The sequence below is a fragment of the Arachis hypogaea genome, chromosome 1 (genome assembly GCF_003086295.3).
Source record: "Arachis hypogaea cultivar Tifrunner chromosome 1, arahy.Tifrunner.gnm2.J5K5, whole genome shotgun sequence".
Lineage (NCBI taxonomy): Eukaryota > Viridiplantae > Streptophyta > Magnoliopsida > Fabales > Fabaceae > Arachis > Arachis hypogaea.
Window position 1 is genome coordinate 109260167 of NC_092036.1, and position 20761 is coordinate 109280927.

Here is a 20761-nt window from a genome sequence, read left to right on the forward strand (position 1 = left end):
TCAAAATCTTTTTCAAAAATCATATCTTTTTCATTTTTTAGCATTTTCGAAAATTTCAAAAATATTTTTCAAAATATTTTCAAAATCTTTTTCTTATCTTTTTATCAAATTTTCGAAAATTAGCTAACAATTAATGTGATTGGTTCAAAAATTTGAAGTTTGTTACTTTCTTGTTAAGAAAGGTTCAATCTTTAAATTCTAGAATCTTATCTTGTAGTTTCTTGTTAGTTAAGTAATTTTTAAAATTAAATCTTTTTTTTCAAATATCTTTTTCAAATATATCTTTTTATCTTTTATCTTATCTTTTTCAAAAATTTTATCTTTTTCAAAATTTGATTTCAAAATATCTTATCTAACCTCCTATCTTCTTATCTTTTTCAAAATTTGATTTCAAATCTTTTTCAATCAACTAACTAACTCCTTGTTTGTTTCTTATCTTTTTCAAAACCACCTAACTACTTTTCCCTCTCTAAATTTTCGAAAATTCTCCCCCTCTTTTTCAAAAATTCTTTTTAATTGTTTTAAATTCTAATTTTAATCTCATCTCATCTTTAATTTTCGAAAATCACTAACCATTTTTTCAAAATTATTTTCGAAAATTTCTTTCTCTTCTCTTATTCTATTTAATTATTTAACTACTAACACTTCTCTTCACCTCTCTTCATCCGAATTCTTCTTCATCCTTCTTCATTCTTCTACCTCTTTCTTCTTCTACTAACCTGAGGGAATCTCTATACTGTGACATAGAGGATTCCTTTTTCTTTTCTTGTTTTCTTCTCTTTCTTATGAGCAGGAACAAGGAAAAGGGCACTCTTGTTGAAGTTGATCCAGAACCTGAAAGGACTCTGAAGAGAAAATTAAGAGAAGCTAAATTACAACAATCCAGAAGCAACCTTTCAGAAATTTTCGAACAAGAGAAGGAGATGGCCGAAAATAATAATAATAATAATGCAAGGAGAATGCTTGGTGACTTCACAAAGCCAACATCCAAATTTGATGGAAGAAGCATCTCCATTCCTGCCATTGGAGCCAATAACTTTGAGCTTAAGCCTCAACTAGTTGCTTTGATGCAACAAAACTGCAAGTTTTATGGACTTCCATCTGAAGATCCTTATCAGTTCTTAACTGAATTCTTGCAAGTCTGTGATACTGTAAAGACGAATGGAGTTGATCCTGAAGTCTACAGACTCATGCTTTTCCCTTTTGCTGTAAGAGACAGAGCTAGAATATGGTTGGATTCACAACCTAAGGATAGCCTGGACTCCTGGGATAAGCTGGTCACTGCCTTCTTAGATAAATTCTTTCCTCCTCAAAAGCTGAGCAAGCTGAGAGTGGATGTTCAAACTTTCAAACAAAAAGATGGTGAATCCCTCTATGAAGCTTGGGAAAGATACAAGCAGCTGACCAAGAGATGTCCATCTGACATGTTTTCAGAATGGACCCTATTAGATATATTCTATTATGGTCTCTCTGAATTTTCGAAAATGTCACTGGACCATTCTGCAGGTGGATCTATTCACCTGAAGAAAACGCCTGAAGAGGCTCAAGAACTCATTGACATGGTTGCAAACAACCAGTTCATGTATACCTCTGAGAGGAATTCCGTGAATAATGGGGTCCCTCAGAAGAAGGGAGTTCTTGAAATTGATGCTCTGAATGCCATACTGGCTCAGAACAAAGTGTTGACTCAACAGGTCAACATGATCTCTCAAAATCTGAATGGATTGCAACATGCATCCAACAGTACTAGAGAGGTAGCTTCTGAAGAAGCTTATGATCCTGAGAACCCTGCCATGGCAGAGGTTAATTATCTGGGTGAACCATATGGAAATACCTATAACCCATCATGGAGAAATCATCCAAATTTCTCCTGGAAGGATCAACAAAAACCTCAACAAGGTTTTAACAATGGTGGACGCAATAGGCTGAATAATAGTAAGCCATATCCATCATCTTCTCAGCAACAGACAGAGAACTCTGAACAAAATAATTCTAATTTAGCTAATATAGTCTCTGATCTGTCAAAGGCCACCTTCAGTTTCATGAATGAAACAAGATCCTCCATTAGAAATTTGGAGGCACAAGTAGGCCAGCTGAGTAAGAAAGTTATTGAAACTCCTCCCAGTATTCTCCCAAGTAATACAGAAGAGAATCCAAAAGGAGAGTGCAAAGCCATTGACTTAGTCAACATGGCCGAAAGCACAAAGGAGGAGGAGGACGAAAATCCTAGTGAGAAAGAACTCCTGGGACGTCCTCCAAGCAAGAAGGAGCTTCCTAATAAGGATCCTGAGGAATCTGAGGCTCACACAGAGACCATAGAGATTCCACTAAATCTCCTTCTGCCATTCATGAGCTCTGACTATTATTCATCCTCTGAGGAGGATGAAGATGTGACTAGTGAGCAAGTTGCTCAATATCTAGGAGCTATCATGAAACTGAATGCCAAGCTGTTTGGTAATGAGACTTTGGAAAGTAAACCTCCCTTGCTCATTAATGAATTAGAAACTTGGATTCAGGAAACTCTACCTCAAAAGAAACAAGATCCTGGCAAGTTCTTAATACCTTGCACCATTGGCACCATGAGCTTTGAAAAAGCTCTGTGTGATCTTGGGTCAGGGATAAACCTTATGCCACTCTCTGTAATGGAGAAGCTAAGAATCATTGAGGTACAACCTGCCTTGTTCTCATTACAATTGGCAGATAAATCCATAAGACAAGCTCATGGGATAGTAGAGGACGTGCTTATAAAAGTTGAAAACTTTTACATCCCTGCTGATTTCATAGTCCTAGATACTAGGAAGAAAGATGATGAATGCATCATCCTAGGAAGACCTTTCCTAGCCACAGCAGAAGCTGTGATAGATGTCAACAGAGGAGAGCTAGTCCTTCAATTAAATGGGGAATACCTTGTGTTTCAAGCACATGGCCATCCCTCTGTGACAAAAGAGAGTAAGCATGAAGAGCTTCTCTCAGTTCAAGGTCAAGAAGAGCCCACACAGTCAAACTCTAAGTTTGGTGTTCAAGCCCCATATCCAAACTCTAAGTTTGGTGTTGGGACTAGACAACATTGACTTGATTGCTCTGTGGCTCCATGAGAGCCACTGTCAAGCTATTGACATTAAAGAAGCGCTTGTTGGGAGGCAACCCAATTGTATTCATCTAATTTTATTTTATTTTGTTTTAGTGTTATTTTTGTGTTTAATTAGGTACATGATCATGAGGAGTCACGAAAAAATCAAAAAAATTAAAAACAGAGTCAAAAACAGAAGAAAAAAATTTTTCACCCTGGAGGACGCACGGGCCGGCGTTCAGCGCCCAGAAGATGCATCTGGCAGGCGTTCAACGCCAGAACAGAGCATCTTCCTGGCGCTGAACGCCCAAAACAAGCAACATCCTGGCGTTTAACGCCAGGATGCGCACGCAGAGGACAATCTGGCGCTGAACGCCAGAAACAAGCTTGAAACTGGCGTTCAACGCCAGAATCAAGCATCACATGGGCGTTTAACGCCCAGAACATGCACCAATGGGCGTTTGAACGCCAGAATGGTGCATGAAGGCAATTTACACGCCTATAGGGTGAAGGAATGGTATTTCTTTTCACCTCAGGACCTGTGGACCCCACAGGATCCTCACCTCAGGACCTGTGGACCCCACAGGATCCCCACCTACCTTTTCTTTTAATCCTATTCACACTCTCCTAATCCAAATCTCATTCTCCATGTCACAATTCCCAATACCCTTCACCAATCACCTCAATTCCTCTTCCCAATTACCCCATGCACCATTCACATCAACCTCCTCTTCCCCATAAACCCCACCTACCCCCATTACATTCAAATTCAATTTCCCACCCATTCCCACCCAAAATGGCCGAAACCTAACCCTCCCCCCTCCCTATAAATACCTCCCTTTTCTTCTTCATTTTCACACAACATAACCCCTTCTTCTCTACATAGCCGAACCCCCCTTCTCCCTCTCTACTCACATTTTCTTCTTCTTCTTCTTCTCCTCTTCTTTTCTTTTTGCTCGAGGACGAGCAAATTTTAAGTTTGGTGTGGTAAAAAGCCTAGCTTTTTATTTTTTTCACCATCAATGGCACCCAAGACCGGAGTTTCCTCAAGAAAAGGAAAAGGGAAAGCAAAAGCTTCCACTTCCGAATCATGGGAAAAAGAGAGATTCATCTCCAAGAGCCACCAAGACCACTTCTATGATGTTGTGGCAAAGAAGAGGGTGATCCCTGAGGTCCCCTTCAAGCTCAAAAAGAATGAGTATCCGGAAATCCGACATGAGATCCAAAGAAGAGGGTGGGAAGTCATAACCAACCCCATGCAACAAGTCGGATTATTGATGGTTCAAGAGTTCTATGCTAATGCATGGATCACTAGGAACCATGATCAAAGTATGAACCCGAATCCAAAGAACTATCTCACAATGGTTCGGGGGAAATACTTAGATTTCAGTCCGGAAAATGTGAGGTTGGCGTTTCATCTACCCATGATGCAAGGTGATGAACGCCCCTACACAAGGAGGGTCAACTTCAATCAAAGGTTGGACCAAGTCCTAATGGACATTTGTGTGGAAGGCGCCCAATGGAGAGTAGACTCCAAAGGCAAACCAGTCCAACTAAGAAGACTGGACCTCAAGCCTGTAGCTAGAGGATGGCTGGAGTTCATCCAAAGATCCATCATCCCTACAAGCAACCGATCTGAAGTTACTGTGGATCGGGCAATCATGATTCATAGCATCATGATTGGAGAGGAAGTAGAGGTTCATGAAGTCATAGCCAATGAACTCTACAAAATAGCTGACAAGCCTTCATACATGGCACGGCTAGCCTTCCCCCACCTCATATGCCATCTATGTTATTCAGCTGGAGTTATCATAGATGGAGATGTCTCCATTGAAGAAGACAAGCCCATCACCTAGAAAAGGATGGAGCAAACAAGGGAAGTCCCTCACGGCCCCCAAGGAGAACATGAGGAAGTTCATCAACAAATGCCTCATGGAATGCACTTTCCTCCCAACAACTATTGGGAGCAACTCAGTACCTCCTTAGAAGACTTGAGCCAAAACGTGGAACAACTAAGGGTGGAACACCATGAACACACCCTCACTCTCCAAGAAATAAGAGAAGATCAAAGAGCTATGAGAGAGGAGCAACAAAGGCAAGGAAGGGACATAGAAGAGTTGAAGAACATCATTGGTCCTTCAAGAAGAAGACGCCACTAGAGGTGGATTCATTCCTTGTTCTTTATTTTCTTTCTGTTTTCGGTTTTTAAGTGTTATGTTTATCTATGTTTTTGTGTCTCTACTTCATGATCATTAGTAACCATGCCTTAAAGCTATGAATAAAATCCATTAGTCTTTCACCTCTCTTAAAAGAAAAATGTTTTAATTCAAAAGAACAAGAAGTACATAATTTTCGAAATTATTAGTGAATTTAATTTAATTATATTGATGTGGTGGCAATAATTTTTATTTTCTGAATGAATGCTTGAACAGTGCATATTTTTGATCTTGTTGTTTATGAGTGTTAAAATTGTTGGCTCTTGAAAGAATGATGAACAAAGAGAAATGTTATTGATGAACTGAAAAATTCATGAATCGATTCTTGAAGCAAGACAAAGCAGTGAAAAAAAAAATGGCGAAAAATTGAGAAAGAAAAAGAAAAAGCAAGCAGAAAAAGCCAATAGCCCTTAAAACCAAAAGGCAAGGGTAGCAAGGATCCAAGGCTTTGAGCATCAATGGATAGGAGGGCCCAAGGAAATAAAATCCAGGCCTAAGCGGCTAAATCAAGCTGTCCCTAACCATGTGCTTGTGTCATGAAGGTCCAAGTGAAAAGCTTGAGACTGAGTGGTTAAAGTCGTGATCCAAAGCAAAAGAGTGTGCTTAAGAGCTCTGGACACCACTAATTGGGGACTCTAGCAAAGCTGAGTCACAATCTGAAAAGGTTCACCCAGTTATGTGTCTGTGGCATTTGTGTATCCGGTGGTAATACTGGAAGACAAAGTGCTTAGGGCCAAGGCCAAGACTCATAAGTAGCTGTGTTCAAGAATCAACATGCTTAACTAGGAAAGTCAATAACACTATCCGAAATTCTAAGTTCCTAGAGAAGCCAATCACTCTAAACTACAAAGGAAAAAGTGAGATGCCAAAACTGTTCAGAAGCAAAAAGCTACAAGTCCCGCTCATCTAATTAAATTAATATTCATTGATATTCTGGAATTTATAGTATATTCTCTTCTTTTATCCTATTTGATTTTCAGTTGCTTGGGGACAAGCAACAATTTAAGTTTGGTGTTGTGATGAGCGGATAATTTATACGCTTTTTGGCATTGTTTTTATATAGTTTTTAGTAAGTTTAAGCCACTTTTAGGGATGTTTTCATTAGTTTTTATGTTAAATTCACATTTCTGGACTTTACTATGAGTTTGTGTGTTTTTCTGTGATTTCAGGTAAATTCTGACTGAAATTGAGGGATTTGAGCAAAACTCTGAAGAAGGCTAACAAAAGGACTGCTGATGCTGTTGGATTCTGACCTCCCTGCACTCGAAATGGATTTTCTGGAGCTACAGAACTCCAATTGGCGCGCTCTCAACGGCGTTGGAAAGTACACATACAGAGCTTTCCAGCAATATATAATAGTCCATACTTTATTCGAAGAATGACGACGTAACTTGGCGTTGAACGCCAAGTACACGCTGCTGTCTGGAGTAAAACGCCAGAAAAACGTCATGATCCGGAGTTGAACGCCCAAAACACGTCATAACCTGAAGTTTGACGCCAAGAAATGCCTCTACACGTGAATTCATCAAGCTCAGCCCAAGCACACACCAAGTGGGCCCCGGAAGTGGATTTATGCATCAATTACTTACTCATGTAAACCCTAGAAGCTAGTCTAGTATATATAGGACATTTATCTATTGTATTAAACATCTTTTGACCATCTTTTGACCACTTTTAGTCTTTTTCATTCGGTCACTTGATCATGGAGAGGGCTGGCCATTCGGCCATGCCTGAACCCTTTGCTTATGTATTTTCAACGGTGGAGTTTCTGCACACCATAGATTAAGGGTGTGGAGCTCTGCTGTACCTCAAGTATTAATGAAATTCTATCTTCTTTTATTCAATTCTCTCTTATTCTTATTCCAAGATATTCATTCGTACCCAAGAACATGATGAATGTAATGAGTTCAATTACCCTCATTATTATTCTCACTTATGAACGCGAGTGATTGACAACCACTTACGTTCTACATGCAACAGAGCTTGAATGCGTATCTCTTAGATTCCCCAACAGAATCTTCGTGGTATAAGTTAGATAGTTGGCGGCATTCATCTGGATCCGGAAAGTCCAACCTTGTCTGTGGTGTTCTGAGTAGGATCCTGGGAGTCCGGAAAGTCCAACCTTGTCTGTGGTGTTCCGAGTAGGATTCCGATCATGAATGACCGTGACGTGCTTCAAACTTTAACCTGCTGGGCGTTGGTGACAGACGCAAAAGAGGGATTCTATTCCAGTAGGAGCGGGAACCAACCGGTGATTAGCCGTACTGTGACAGAGTGCGTTAGCATAGTTTTCACTGCGAGGATGGGATGTAGCTATCAGCCATGGGTGATGCCTCCAGACTGGTTAGCTGTGCGAGTGACAGCCGCACAGGTTATTTCCCCGTGAGGAATGAAAGTAGCCACAGCTGATGGTGAACCCCTATACAAAGCTTGCCATGGAAAGGAGTAAGAAGGATTGAGTAGAAGAAGTAGGAGAGCAGGCGTCCAAGAGCTCTACAGCATCTCCATCCGCTTATCTGAAATTCCCACCAATGAATCTGCATAAGTGTTCTATCCCTTTTATTATTTATTTCTTTTTATTATTCCTATCCTCAAACCCATAAATAATGTTTAATTTGCCTGACTGAGATTTACAAGGTGACCATAGCTTGCTTCATACCAACAATCTCTGTGGATTCGACCCTTACTCACGTAAGGTTATTACTTGGACGACCCAGTACACTTGCTGGTTAGTTGAACGAGATTGTGAAGAAAATAAACAATGCCCTCAGAGTATACATCTTTTATAAATCCAATTACAAAAAAAAAGGGAATCACAATTTCGTCCACCAGTACTGGGTCGTCCAAGTAATACCTTGCGTGAGCAAGGGTCGATCCCACAGAGATTGTCGGCTTGAAGCAAGCTATGGTTATCTTGTAAATCTTAGTCAGGATATCAGAAATTATCAGGATTGATTGTGAAAAGCAAAAGAACATGAAATGGTTACTTGTTTTGCAGTAATAGAGAATAGGTTGAGGTTTTGGAGATGCTCCATCTTCTGAATCTCTGCTTTCCTACTGTCTTCTTCTTCAGACACGCAAGGCTCCTTCCATGGCAAGCTGTATGTAGGGTTTCACCGTTGTCAATGGCTACCTCCCATCCTCTCAGTGAAAACAATTGCATATGCTCTGTCACAGCACGCGGAATTCAGCTGTCGGTTCTCGGTCAGGCCGGAATAGAATCCAGTGATTCTTTTGCGTCTGTCACTAACGCCCCGCCTGCTAGGAGTTTGAAGCACGTCACAGTCATTCAATCATTGAATCCTACTCAGAATACCACAGACAAGGTTTAGACCTTCCGGATTCTCTTGAATGCCGCCATCAGTTCTAGCTTATACCACGAAGATTCCGATTAAAGAATCCAAGAGATAACTACTTAATCTAAGGTAGAACGGAGGTGGTTGTCAGGCACACGTTCATAGTTGAGAATGATGATGATTGTCACGGATCATCACATTCATCCGGATTAAGAACAAGTATTATCTTAGAATGGAAGCAAGCATGATTGAATGAGAAACAGTAGTAATTGCATTAATCCATCAAGACACAGCAGAACTCCTCACCCCCAACCATGGGATTTAGAGACTCATGCCGTGGAAAGTACACAAAGAAAACGTGTAAAGTGTCATGAGGTGCTGATACAATGTCAAAAGATCCTATTAATAGTAAACTAGTAACCTAGGGTGTACAGAAATGAGTAAATGACGTAAAAATCCACTTCTGGGTCCACTTGGTGTGTGCTTGGGCTGAGCAATGAAGCATTTTCATGTAGAGACCTTTTCTGGAGTTAAACGCCAACTTTCATGCCAGTTTGGGCGTTTAACTCCAAGTTTTATGCCAGTTCCGGCGTTTAACGCTGGAATTTCTGAGGGTGACTTTGAGCGCCGATTTGGGCCATCAAATCTTGAGCAAAGTATGGACTATCATATATTGATGGAAAGCCCAGGATGTCTACTTTCCAACGCTGTTGAGAGCGCGCCAATTGGGCTTCTGTAGCTCCAGAAAATTCACTTCGAGTGCAGGGAGGTCAGAATCCAACAGCATCTGCAGTCCTTTTTGGTCTCGGAATCAGATTTTTGCTCAGGACCCTCAATTTCAGCCAGAAAATACCTGAAATCACAGAAAAACACACAAACTCATAGTAAAGTCCAGAAAAGTGAATTTTAACTAAAAACTAATAAAAATATACTAAAAACTAACTAGATTATACTAAAAACATACTAAAAACAATGCCAAAAAGCATACAAATTATCCGCTCATCACTATTACACACTTGTTAGTAGTGTGCCCATGCTTCTGATGGAATATGAAATATTTGGAATTATCCATATTTTTTGGGTCCTGGTAATTCCCGGCTTTTCAGGGAGGTTTGATGAGCTTTGAAATTAGGATCTCTTTGATTATGTCATCCCTTTTTGTGTTGAACTGTGTGTATGAGTCATAACGTGGTGTTAATTTGAAGGCCTTTTTACTGTCTCGAGCTTTATCATCGTCTTTGTTAGCATGAGTTTCTTTTTACTTTCGAGCTTAGCGAAGTTCTTCAATCTCCATCTGGCCTTTAGCTTTCTCACAGAACTCAGCGAGGGTTTTTGGCTTGGCAATCATGATTGCTTCCTGAAATTTGCCTGGCTGAAGTCCGTTCTTAATGGCATGTAGGTGTACTTCTGGGTGAAGATTTAGAATGGTGATGGCCACTTTCGTAAAACGAGTGATATAGTCCTTCAGGCTTTCATTCTGACCTTGCTTGATTGTATTTAAGTAATCCAAATCATGCAGGTAAATGGAAGAAGCAGCAAAGTGATCTTCAAAAAGTTTCGCTAGTTCCTGAAAATGAGAATCTGAATCTATAGGCAAAGAACAAAACCAATCAAGTGTAGGGCCGTCTAAAAGAGTGGCAAAACAACGACATAAAACAGGTCAGAAGCACTGTTTACTATCATTATTGATCGAAACTTTTTGATATGCTTTCTTGGGTCGTCTATCCCATCGTAAGGGGTTAAGGTCGTTGGCAGCGTGAACCTTCTGGACATTTGAAATTTCATAATTTCGGAAGTAAATGGTCCAACAGCATTGTTGTGTTCATTGTCTTCGTTAACTTCTCGGCCTTCTTTGTTCGGCTGAGTTTTAGAGATATGTGTTGGGTCGGAGTTCTGCTCTTCATCTTCTACTCATTCATCATTATTGTGTTCAATCCGAACATTGGTCAACTCGGTTATTTGGTACGCCATTTGCTGATTCTCTTCTGCCATGCGCTGATTGGCCTGCTGTAACTTCTCTTCCCTACCTCTTCTTCCGTCAAGATTTCTTGTTGAATTAGGAATTAAAAGAAAAAAAGCATGTGTTATATGTACTTGATCTATCAAATTACTTGGTTTTTAAAAATTTTCAATCATATCTTCATGAGATATAGTGACTTTTAATTTTTAGTAAGGTAAAATTTTCAGGTTTTGAATTAATAGTTGTAAGAAAGTATTTGATCATTTTTATTAAGACCTTCAAGAAATATTTTAATGTGTTCTTCAGATGATAAGTGGGTTTCAAGAGTAACTATAGCATCAATAATTTGTTTGATTTGAGAAGTGTAAATTGTTGTCTTGATGTCATTCTTCTTGATAGCTTTTAGTTGAGACTTGAGTTGTTTGACTCTAAATTTGGTGCACTTCGAAAAATATTCTTCAATGTTAATCTAAATTTTATGAGTCTACATAAAAACTATTTTATTCTTGAACTTTGGCTCCATGAAAGCTAATAACTAAGAAATAAGATTGTTGTCATCATGTTGCCAAAACTTGTAATTATTAACTACAATAGAAGAATTTTGATTTGATAATGATAAAACACGATCTTCATAAAAATAATCTTTTAAATCTTGACCTCGAATAGCAGTTAGAGCTGGCTGCAGTCACATTATGTGATTCTTTTTCCTAATTTGTCAGTAATAGACTTAAAAGGTTTCTAGTTGTAATAAAAAGATTGAACATTGAAGTTGTTAAAATTTTGTTGTTGCCATTGTTGTTAGCATTATTGTTAGGATTAGTATTATCAGAAGTAATGGAAGCTATGAATCTTAAAACCTAAGCCTCTTGATACTATAAAGAAATTTTAATAAAATTGTTTTCACAACAAGAAAATAAAAAAGAAAATATAAAAGTAAAAACTAAAAATAGAGAAAAACAAGTGATGAATTGAAGATATGAAAGCATTAGAGTATATGTGTATTAGTTACAGAATTAACTAATACACTATCTATATATAGTCATAATGTAAAAACTTGATCAAATCTCTAACTAACTATTAACCACAAATAACTAATTAACCATAACTAACTAACTCTCATAAACTAACACTAGTTTAACTAATTAATTGACATCTTTACCCTTACTTTCTTTAACACTTTTATGAATAATATTTTTCAAAATATTTAAAATGTCACACAGACATTATAGAATAAAAAAATTGTTTTCATACGTACTTCGTTGTCTTCTTTTATTAAAAGAATATTAGTATATTTTAGTATGACAATTTTAAACATCATTTTTAATACAATTATTTTTTTTATTATTGAAATGAGTAGTTTTAAAACATAAATGGATAGCAATCAAATTTGATCCTTATCAATTTTTTTTTTCTGTTAGCCGATTTGATATTTTTCTCATTGTTTTTTAAATAAATTTATTAAAAAAGGTTAAAAATATATGTTAGTTTCATAATAATTTGGATATTAATTTTATTACATTTTTAAAACAAAAATGTTATGGCGTCAACTTGCATTGCTGAAAGAGAAATTAGTGTTATTTTAATTTTTCATCTAATAAGAATGATATTCTAATAATCAATGAGTCTCTTTCGATCACTTAATAATGCTTCTAACAAAATTTTGTTTTATTTTATTTTATTATATATATATATATATATATATATATATATATATATGCCATTTTACTCTCTCTCTTTTAGTCTGTTAATATAATGTAATTTAAATAATATAATTATTTTAATATGACTATGTTACGATAATTACAGTAACTATGATATTTTAAAAAATATTGTTAAAATTAAAATGATATTTTTTTATTGTTAAACAACTTTTTAAAAAATATTACTTAAAAAAAAAGCGTTATCAAATTATAAAAAAAAGTTATGACTTTAATTTTAACAATATTTGTATAATCACAATAGATCATAACATAGTTATATTAGAATCCAACTAAATGATATTGAGTTATTGACTTTGAATTTCGCTAAAAAACCAATTATTTATCAACCAATTTTTTAAAATCTCATTTTTATCATTTAAAAATATTATTTGTATACTAAAATCAATTATTAAAATCTATTACCAATGTATTTGTGTATAAATACATGTGTGATTTAATTTATTTTTAATATATATTTATATTCCTGCATATATTTTATATTCATAATATAGTTGATTTTAGTAGCTGACTTTGTATATAAATACATGTGTGGGTTAATATTTTCTATTCTCGTAGCCTCTCATCAAAATATTTTTAAAATAAAAAAATAAGTTATACATTTAAAATTAAAAAATTATAAACCTAACACATATTAAAAAATTCTCAAACAAACCAAATGAAAACTAAGTTATGTTAAAGTATTAGAGATTTAGAGAATTATGAGAGCAACACAATTTAATAATACTACATAATTAATAAATATTATTATTTTAAATTAATATTTGATAGTAAAATTTTATAACCTACTGTTCATACCCTGGCCCAATGATAAAGGCCCAGGTCCAAATAAAAGGCCTAATCCGAAGAATTAAGCCTAGCTAAGCACCGACCTTCATATAAGAAGTCGGTGTTGACTACGACTTACTCTAAAGAAGTCGGACATGAGATTAGCTGGCAGATAAACACTCATTCAAATGAGTAACCGCCCCTAAAATCTCTCTAACCGCTTCATAAAGCCATATCTTAACCTCCCTAAGATAATGGGACGGTTAACACCCTAAAGATATGGCACTACTCCAACGGTGGTTATTGGCTCACCACTATAAATACACTGACACCCCTCAGGTATCTCTAAGCCCAATACTCTCTAGACCTGCTAACACCCTTGCTAACTTAGGCATCAGAGTGTTTTTGCAGGTACTACCCCCCATTTACTCCTGTGAACAAGTCGGAAGGAGGCTCCAACGAACGAACTTACTCAAAAGCCACCCTCTGCAGATAATTGGGCCAACTAGCGCATCTATTCTATTAATCTCCGGTTACCCACCGTAACATTGGCGCCGTTGCCGGGGACCCGAGAGATCATCCATCGATGGCAGATAGATCCCACGAAGAAGGCCATGTGGAGACAGATTCTGAGCAAGAGAATCTGGACACAGGAAATAACGATGTGGACCTTGCCCTCCACCAGGAAGTTGATAATCAGCATAGAGAAGGCACCTCTGGGGTAAAAAACCCGAAGGTAAACTCCTCGGAAGGGCGCGAGTCAGAAAAAGGAGGACCATCCCACGTAACTGAACTCATGGGGTTAGTCCACAGCCGCCTGGAACAGTTAGAACAAGAGCGGGAGCGGCAAAAGGAAACTGAAAAGAGCCTAAAAGAGGAGATGGAACGACGAAAAGAGTTGGAAAGAAAACTCTTAAAGTTAGAATCCTCCCTCAAAGGTCGTAACTCCCGTGATGAACAAGAAGAACTGCCTTTAGGTGGGGAGGATCCTTTTAGCGAGGACATAATGAGAGCAAAAGTTCCGAGGAACTTTAAAAGCCCTGATATGGACCTCTACGATGGAACCACGGATCCAAAGCATCACCTGAGTAACTTCAAAAGTCGGATGTACCTAGCCGATGCTTCCGACGCTACGCGATGCAAAGCTTTTCCGACCACTCTATCAAAAGCAGCGATGAAGTGGTTCGACAGCCTCCCCCCGAGGTCGGTTACTAGCTTTGAAGACCTCTCAAGGAAGTTTTTGGTGAGGTTCTCAATCCAGAAAGACAAAGTGAAACATGCACCGAGCCTCCTGGGAATAAAACAGGAGGTCGGAGAACCTTTACGAGCCTATATGGAAAGGTTCAACAAAGCATGTTTGGAGATTCAAGACCTGCCCACAGAGGCAGTCATAATGGGGTTAGTCAATGGACTCAGAGAAAGTCACTTCTCACAGTCCATATCTAAAAGACACCCTGTTTCTCTAAGTGATGTACAAGAAAGAGCGGAAAAGTACATCAATATGGAGGAAAATGCCAAATTGAGAGACCTGAGCTGGCGACCTGGGGCCCCTCCCTCAACAAAAGAGAGGGAAAGGGAGACCAAGAAAAAGGAAGAACTTGGTCTCGAGAGGCCAAGGAAATATCACTCTTATGCTCCCCTGAAAGTTTCTATAGTGGATGTATACAGAGAGATTTGTAACACTGAAAGACTGCCACCCCCTAGACCCATTAAAAATAAAAAAGGGGGGAGCCGCAGCGATTACTGCGAGTACCATAAAATATATGGTCACTCCACAAACGACTGCTACGACCTCAAGAATGTGATAGAAAAGCTGGCTAGAGAAGGTCGGCTTGATAGATATCTCATAGAAAGGTCGGACAGTCATGGAAAGAGAAAGCGAGATGATATGGATAGAAGAGACCCGCCACCGCAGACTCCAGAGAGGCATATCCATATGATCTCAGGAGGGTTTGCGGGAGGGGGAATTACCAAATCCTCTCGCAAAAGACATCTCAAAAGAGTCTACCAGGTCGGTGAGGAGACACCCGACCTTCCCACCATTTCATTCACAAAAGAGGATGGGCAAGGAATAATCCCTGGACACGACGATCTAGTGGTAATAACTATGATCCTAGCAAATGCCCATCTCCACAGAACCCTAGTAGACCAAGGAAGCTCGGCAGACATTCTCTTCAAGCCTGCTTTCGACAAGCTAGGGTTAGATGAGAAAGAGTTAAGGGCCTATCCCGACACCCTATACGGATTAGGGGACATGCCAATAAAACCACTAGGATTTTTGCCCCTTCACACCACTTTTGGAAAAGGGGAAAAATCAAAGACTCTGAGCATAGACTTCATAGTCGTTGACGTGGGGTCAGCATATAATGCTTTAATCGGCAGAGCTACCCTTAATCGGCTCGGAGCTGTGGTATCCACTCCCCACCTCTGCATGAAATTCCTGACCTCAGCGGGGATAGCAACGGTACGAGGAGACCAAAAATTGGCAAGGAAATGCTTCAATGAAAGCCTAAATCTGAGAGGAAAGAACAGAGAAGTTCACACAATAGAGCTCGGCGGTACAAGAGCCAGAGAAGAGCTGCGACCACAACCAGGAGGAAAAACCGAGGAGATACAGGTCGGTAAAGAGGAAGGAAAAAACACTTATATAGGAGCCAACCTAGGGGAAACTCTAAAACAAGAGTTGGCTAAACTCCTAAGAGATAATTCCGACCTCTTCGCCTGGAAGGCCTCGGACATGCCTGGGATTGACCCCGAGCTCATGTCCCACAAGCTCTCGATTTATCCAGGGTCCCGACCCGTACAACAAAGAAGACGCAAGCTCGGCCCAGAACGAGCCCTAATAGTAGAAGAGCAAGTACAGGCGCTCCTGGAAGCCGGTTTTATTAGAGAGGTCAAGTACCCAACATGGCTAGCCAATGTAGTGCTAGTCAAAAAACAGAATGGCAAATGGAGAATGTGTGTCGACTATACCGACCTAAATAAGGCATGTCCCAAGGACCCTTATCCCCTACCAAGTATTGATACCCTAGTGGATTCCAACTCGGGGTACCAATACTTAACATTCATGGACGCCTACTCGGGATATAATCAAATCCCGATGTATGAGCCAGACCAGGAGAAAACATCATTCATCACACCCAGAGCTAACTTTTGCTACGTGGTCATGCCATTTGGATTGAAGAATGCAGGAGCCACATATCAAAGGTTGATGAATAAAGTGTTCTCCCCTCACCTGGGGAGCCTAATGGAAGTATACGTCGACGACATGCTAGTAAAAACCAAGAAGGAAGTCGACCTCTTGTCCGACCTCTCACAAGTCTTTGACACCATAAGGCTGCACAGGATGAGACTAAATCCCGCAAAGTGCGCCTTCGCGGTGGAGGCAGGAAAGTTTCTAGGGTTTATGCTAACACAAAGAGGGATTGAAGCCAATCCTGATAAGTGTAGAGCCATCTTAGAAATGAAAAGTCCGACTTGTTTGAGAGAAGTCCAGCAGCTCAATGGCCGACTTGCAGCCCTCTCTAGATTTCTGGCGGGATCGGCGCTAAAATCCCTTCCACTATTTTCCCTATTAAGAAAGGGATGCCAGTTCAAATGGACTCCTGAATGCGAGGAGGCGTTCCAGGAGTTCAAAAAGTTTTTAAGCCAACCTCCTATCCTAACCCGACCAGTACCGGAAAAAGACCTCGTTCTGTACTTATCCGTAGCAAACAGGGCTGTCTCGTCAGCCCTGATAAAAGAAGACGAGGTCGGACAACATCCAGTCTACTTTATCTGTAAAGTTCTACAAGGCCCTGAACTAAGGTACCACAAACTAGAAAAGTTTGCCTACTCCTTAGTAATAGCCTCACGAAGGCTACGACCTTACTTTCAAGCTCACACAATAAGAATCCGTACGAACCAACCCATGAAGCAAATCCTCCAAAAGACGGATGTTGCAGGGAGAATGGTTCAATGGGCAATAGAGCTCTCCGAGTTCGATTTGAGATATGAAACTCGGACAGCAATTAAAGCCCAGTGCCTCGCCGACTTCGTGGCAGAATACGCAGGGGATCAAGAGGAAAAACCGACTACATGGGAACTCTATGTAGACGGATCCTCCAACAAAACGGGAAGCGGCGCAGGCATAATATTGGTAGATGAAAGAGGAACCCAGATAGAGGTTTCCTTAAAATTTGAATTTCCGGTTTCAAATAATCAGGCAGAATATGAAGCCTTGATCGCCGGACTAAAGTTGGCAGAAGAAGTCGGTGCTACAAAGGTGATGATATACAGCGACTCACAGGTGGTGACCTCCCAGATAAGTGGAGAATATCAGGCAAATGACCCAAACATGAAGAGGTACTTGTACAAAACTCTGGAACACCTCGGGCATTTTGCAGAAACTGAGGTTAAACACATAACTCGGGACTTAAATAGCAGAGCAGATGCCCTATCCAAGTTAGCAAGTACCAAACCAGGAGGGAACAACAGAAGCCTGATTCAAGAAACCCTCCAGGAAACCTCAGTAGCAAAAATAGAAGACAAACAAGAAGTACTTGAGGTAGTCGGTCTGGACCTCGGATGGATGAACCCCCTAGTCGAATACATGAAATTCGACATCCTCCCTAAAGAGGAAAAAGAAGCTAAAAAGATCCGAAGGGAAGCACAACACTACACCTTGGTGAGAAATATCCTCTACAGAAGGGGAATATCGACACCATTGTTAAAATGCGTACCGACCTCAAGAACCACCGAGGTATTGGAGGAAGTACATAGTGGGATCTGTGGAAACCATCTCGGAGCAAGGTCACTAGCCAAGAAAGTAATCCGAGCTGGATTCTACTGGCCGACCTTGCAGAAAGATGCCACAGAATTTGTGAAAAAGTGTCGACCATGTCAGATGCATGCAAATTTCCACGTAGCTCCACCAGAAGAGCTCATCAGTATCACTTCTCCATGGCCTTTTGCAAAATGGGGAATGGATTTGTTAGGTCCTTTTCCCCAAGCGCCAGGACAAGTCAAATACCTGATCGTGGGGATAGATTACTTCACAAAGTGGATAGAAGTAGAACCATTGGCCACCATCACCGCTCAAAGAAGTCGCAGGTTCCTCTACAAAAATATCATCACAAGATATGTGATACCTTATTCCATTACTACAGACAATGGAACCCAATTCACCGACGCTACCTTCAGAAGCTTAGTAGCCAGTATGAAAATCAAACATCAGTTCACCTCGGTGGAGCACCCACAAGCCAATGGGCAAGCCGAGGCAGCCAACAAAGTCATACTGGCAGGGCTAAAGAGGAGATTGCAAGAAGCAAAAGGAGCTTGGGCTGAAGAGCTTCCTCAAGTGCTATGGGCCTATAGGACAACCCCCCAATCCGCCACGGGAGAAACACCTTTCCGACTAGTTTATGGCGTAGAAGCCATGATACCAATAGAAATCAATGAGCAAAGCCCGAGGGTAACTCTCCATGACGAGGTCGGAAACATACGGGGGCACAAAGAGGAGCTCGACTTACTCCCCGAAGTCCGAGAGGATGCCCAGATAAGAGAAGCAGCATTGAAACAAAGAATGACTACAAGGTACAACAAAAAAGTCATTCGAAGAATATTTGCCCCGGATGACTTGGTCTTAATCAGAAACGACATTGGAGTCAACAAATCAGGAGAAGGAAAGCTCGCCGCAAATTGGAAGGGACCATACAAAGTCAATGAAGTTTTAGGAAAAGGTTATTATAAAGTAACCGACCTGAATGGCACTGAATTACCAAGGTCGTGGCATGCTTGTAATATGAAAAGGTACTACAGTTAAAAGCGAACTCTACTCCCTGATGTACTCTTTTCCCAACTTCATGATTTTTTCCCAAAATTAAAGGGTTTTTTCTGGAGAAGGGTTTTTAACGAGGCATCATAGTAGAGGTTAAGGGAAAATAGGCTATTAAAACCCTTAGTAGCAAGAAGGTACCTCCCCAATAAATAAAGATCTTTTTCATCTACAATATCTCTTATAAAATCCTTTTTATTTTACCTAAGTCTTTCTACGAAACGCGCCGACTTAAGCTCGACAAAACGTGAAAATCCCATGAACCGACCTAGATGGTCGTCAGGATAAAACGACGAGGTACAAGTTGGTGTAAAGAGGCTATATGAGTTGATCGTAAAAACTCGGGAACAATCCGACTCATAAGTCGAAATGAGAACCCGAGTAGAAAAGCTCGGAAATACTCCGACCCGTAGATCGGAGCGAAGAACCGAGTAGAAGAAAAACGCATCGCAAAAATAACCTAAGTCATAAGAACTCGCTAAAACAAAGTCGAGTATAGGGGATAACAAAAAGAGATTGGAAAACCTAGGAAAAAGTTTAAAGGCTGTCCCAAAAGTCCTTAAACAAAAAGCTCAGAAAAACAAACAAGCCGAAAGGAAAGGTTTTCAAGAAAAGATCAAGGAGACTTCAAAAAAAACCAAAAAGCATACACGCATAAGGTAATCTAAACCCTTATCCAAAAATGGTATCCATTTTGTTAACTTAAAAACCCTTATCAAAAAGGGTATTTTTTAAATATTTTGTTTACGGCCTGGGAAGGCCAGAAGAAATTGTTCAACCAACACCACCAAAAATAAATAAATAAAGAGTTTAAAAACGGGGGGCCCACAGGCCGGACCCCCAAATAGCCACAGATCATTTTTTAGGAAGAAGAGTAGACGGATCACCACCACCAGAGTCAGGAGGAGCGCCATCAGAAGCATCCATGGGAGATGAAGAGATCGGAGGAACTACTGAAGAACTCGGAGCGTCTTTAGAACGAGGAGGAGACTCAATAATCCTCTGCCCCCGAGTCTTCAACTCTGATTCAGAAACGATTACGGGGGCAGGAGGATCTACAATGGCGCCATCAATAACAACTTTGTCAGGATGTAAAGGAGAAAGATCCAAGTCGGGAGCAATAACTCTGACCTGCTCCAGAAAGATCCTCCAAGACTCCTCGGCGCCATCAGCAATAGAGTCCTCCAACTCATCATATGCTTTCCGAGAATTCAACAGCTTAGTCTTCACAGACACAAGATCTTTGAACAAGCTTTGATAGCTGGCCTGTGCTGTTTTCCTCAGATCCATCTCCATGTTGCATTGGGCCTGCAAAACCTTCCCTTTCTCCCGGAGGGTATCGCTTTCCTCCCTCAGCTTGGCAATTTCCTTCCTCAACTCTCCCTCATGCTCTTGATATGCACGAAGCCTTCCTTCCAGCTCCTCGACTCTCGAGGTCATCCCTAAAGAGCTGAGAGGAGCCTTCTCAAAAATATCCAAGAGCTTGCCACAGACCCCCGCCGCTTTGAGACTCTCCTCGATCATAGTGGTAAGGTGGCTCCGAACAGACATATCATCCATGCCTATACGAGCATGAGGATAGATATTCTTTCGGACGAACGCAAGAGCATCCGCTTTAACTTCACCAGAAGAACCAGACTCTAAAGTCTTGCGCTTCTTGGGATCAAGGGAAGGTCGGACGACGGGGGGCGGCTGAGAGGGAGCTGAAGAAGAAATCACCATGGGATTGGAAAGAGTCCCAACGTTCCGAGGAGGAGGAGGAGGAGAGATAACCCTGGCACCACCAGCCTAAGCGCGAGACTTAGCTTTAGCCTCCTGGACCCTCTGGAAAGATTCTTGAGCATTCGTCTTTGCCATTTCTGAAAAAGAAAACAATAGCTAAAGAATCAAACAAGTCGGAATGATCAGTTAACAAGTC

General features: G+C 40.2%; 1 non-coding gene across 1 annotated transcript; it reads right to left on the reverse strand.

Annotated features, from left to right (window-relative positions):
• Window positions 1–1322: 1322 nt before the first annotated feature.
• Window positions 1323–1426, reverse strand: LOC112714668 (small nucleolar RNA R71). Its single transcript, XR_003159320.1, has one exon. It is a non-coding gene; the product is annotated as a small nucleolar RNA R71 (small nucleolar RNA).
• Between the last annotated feature and the right edge of the window lie 19335 nt (window positions 1427–20761).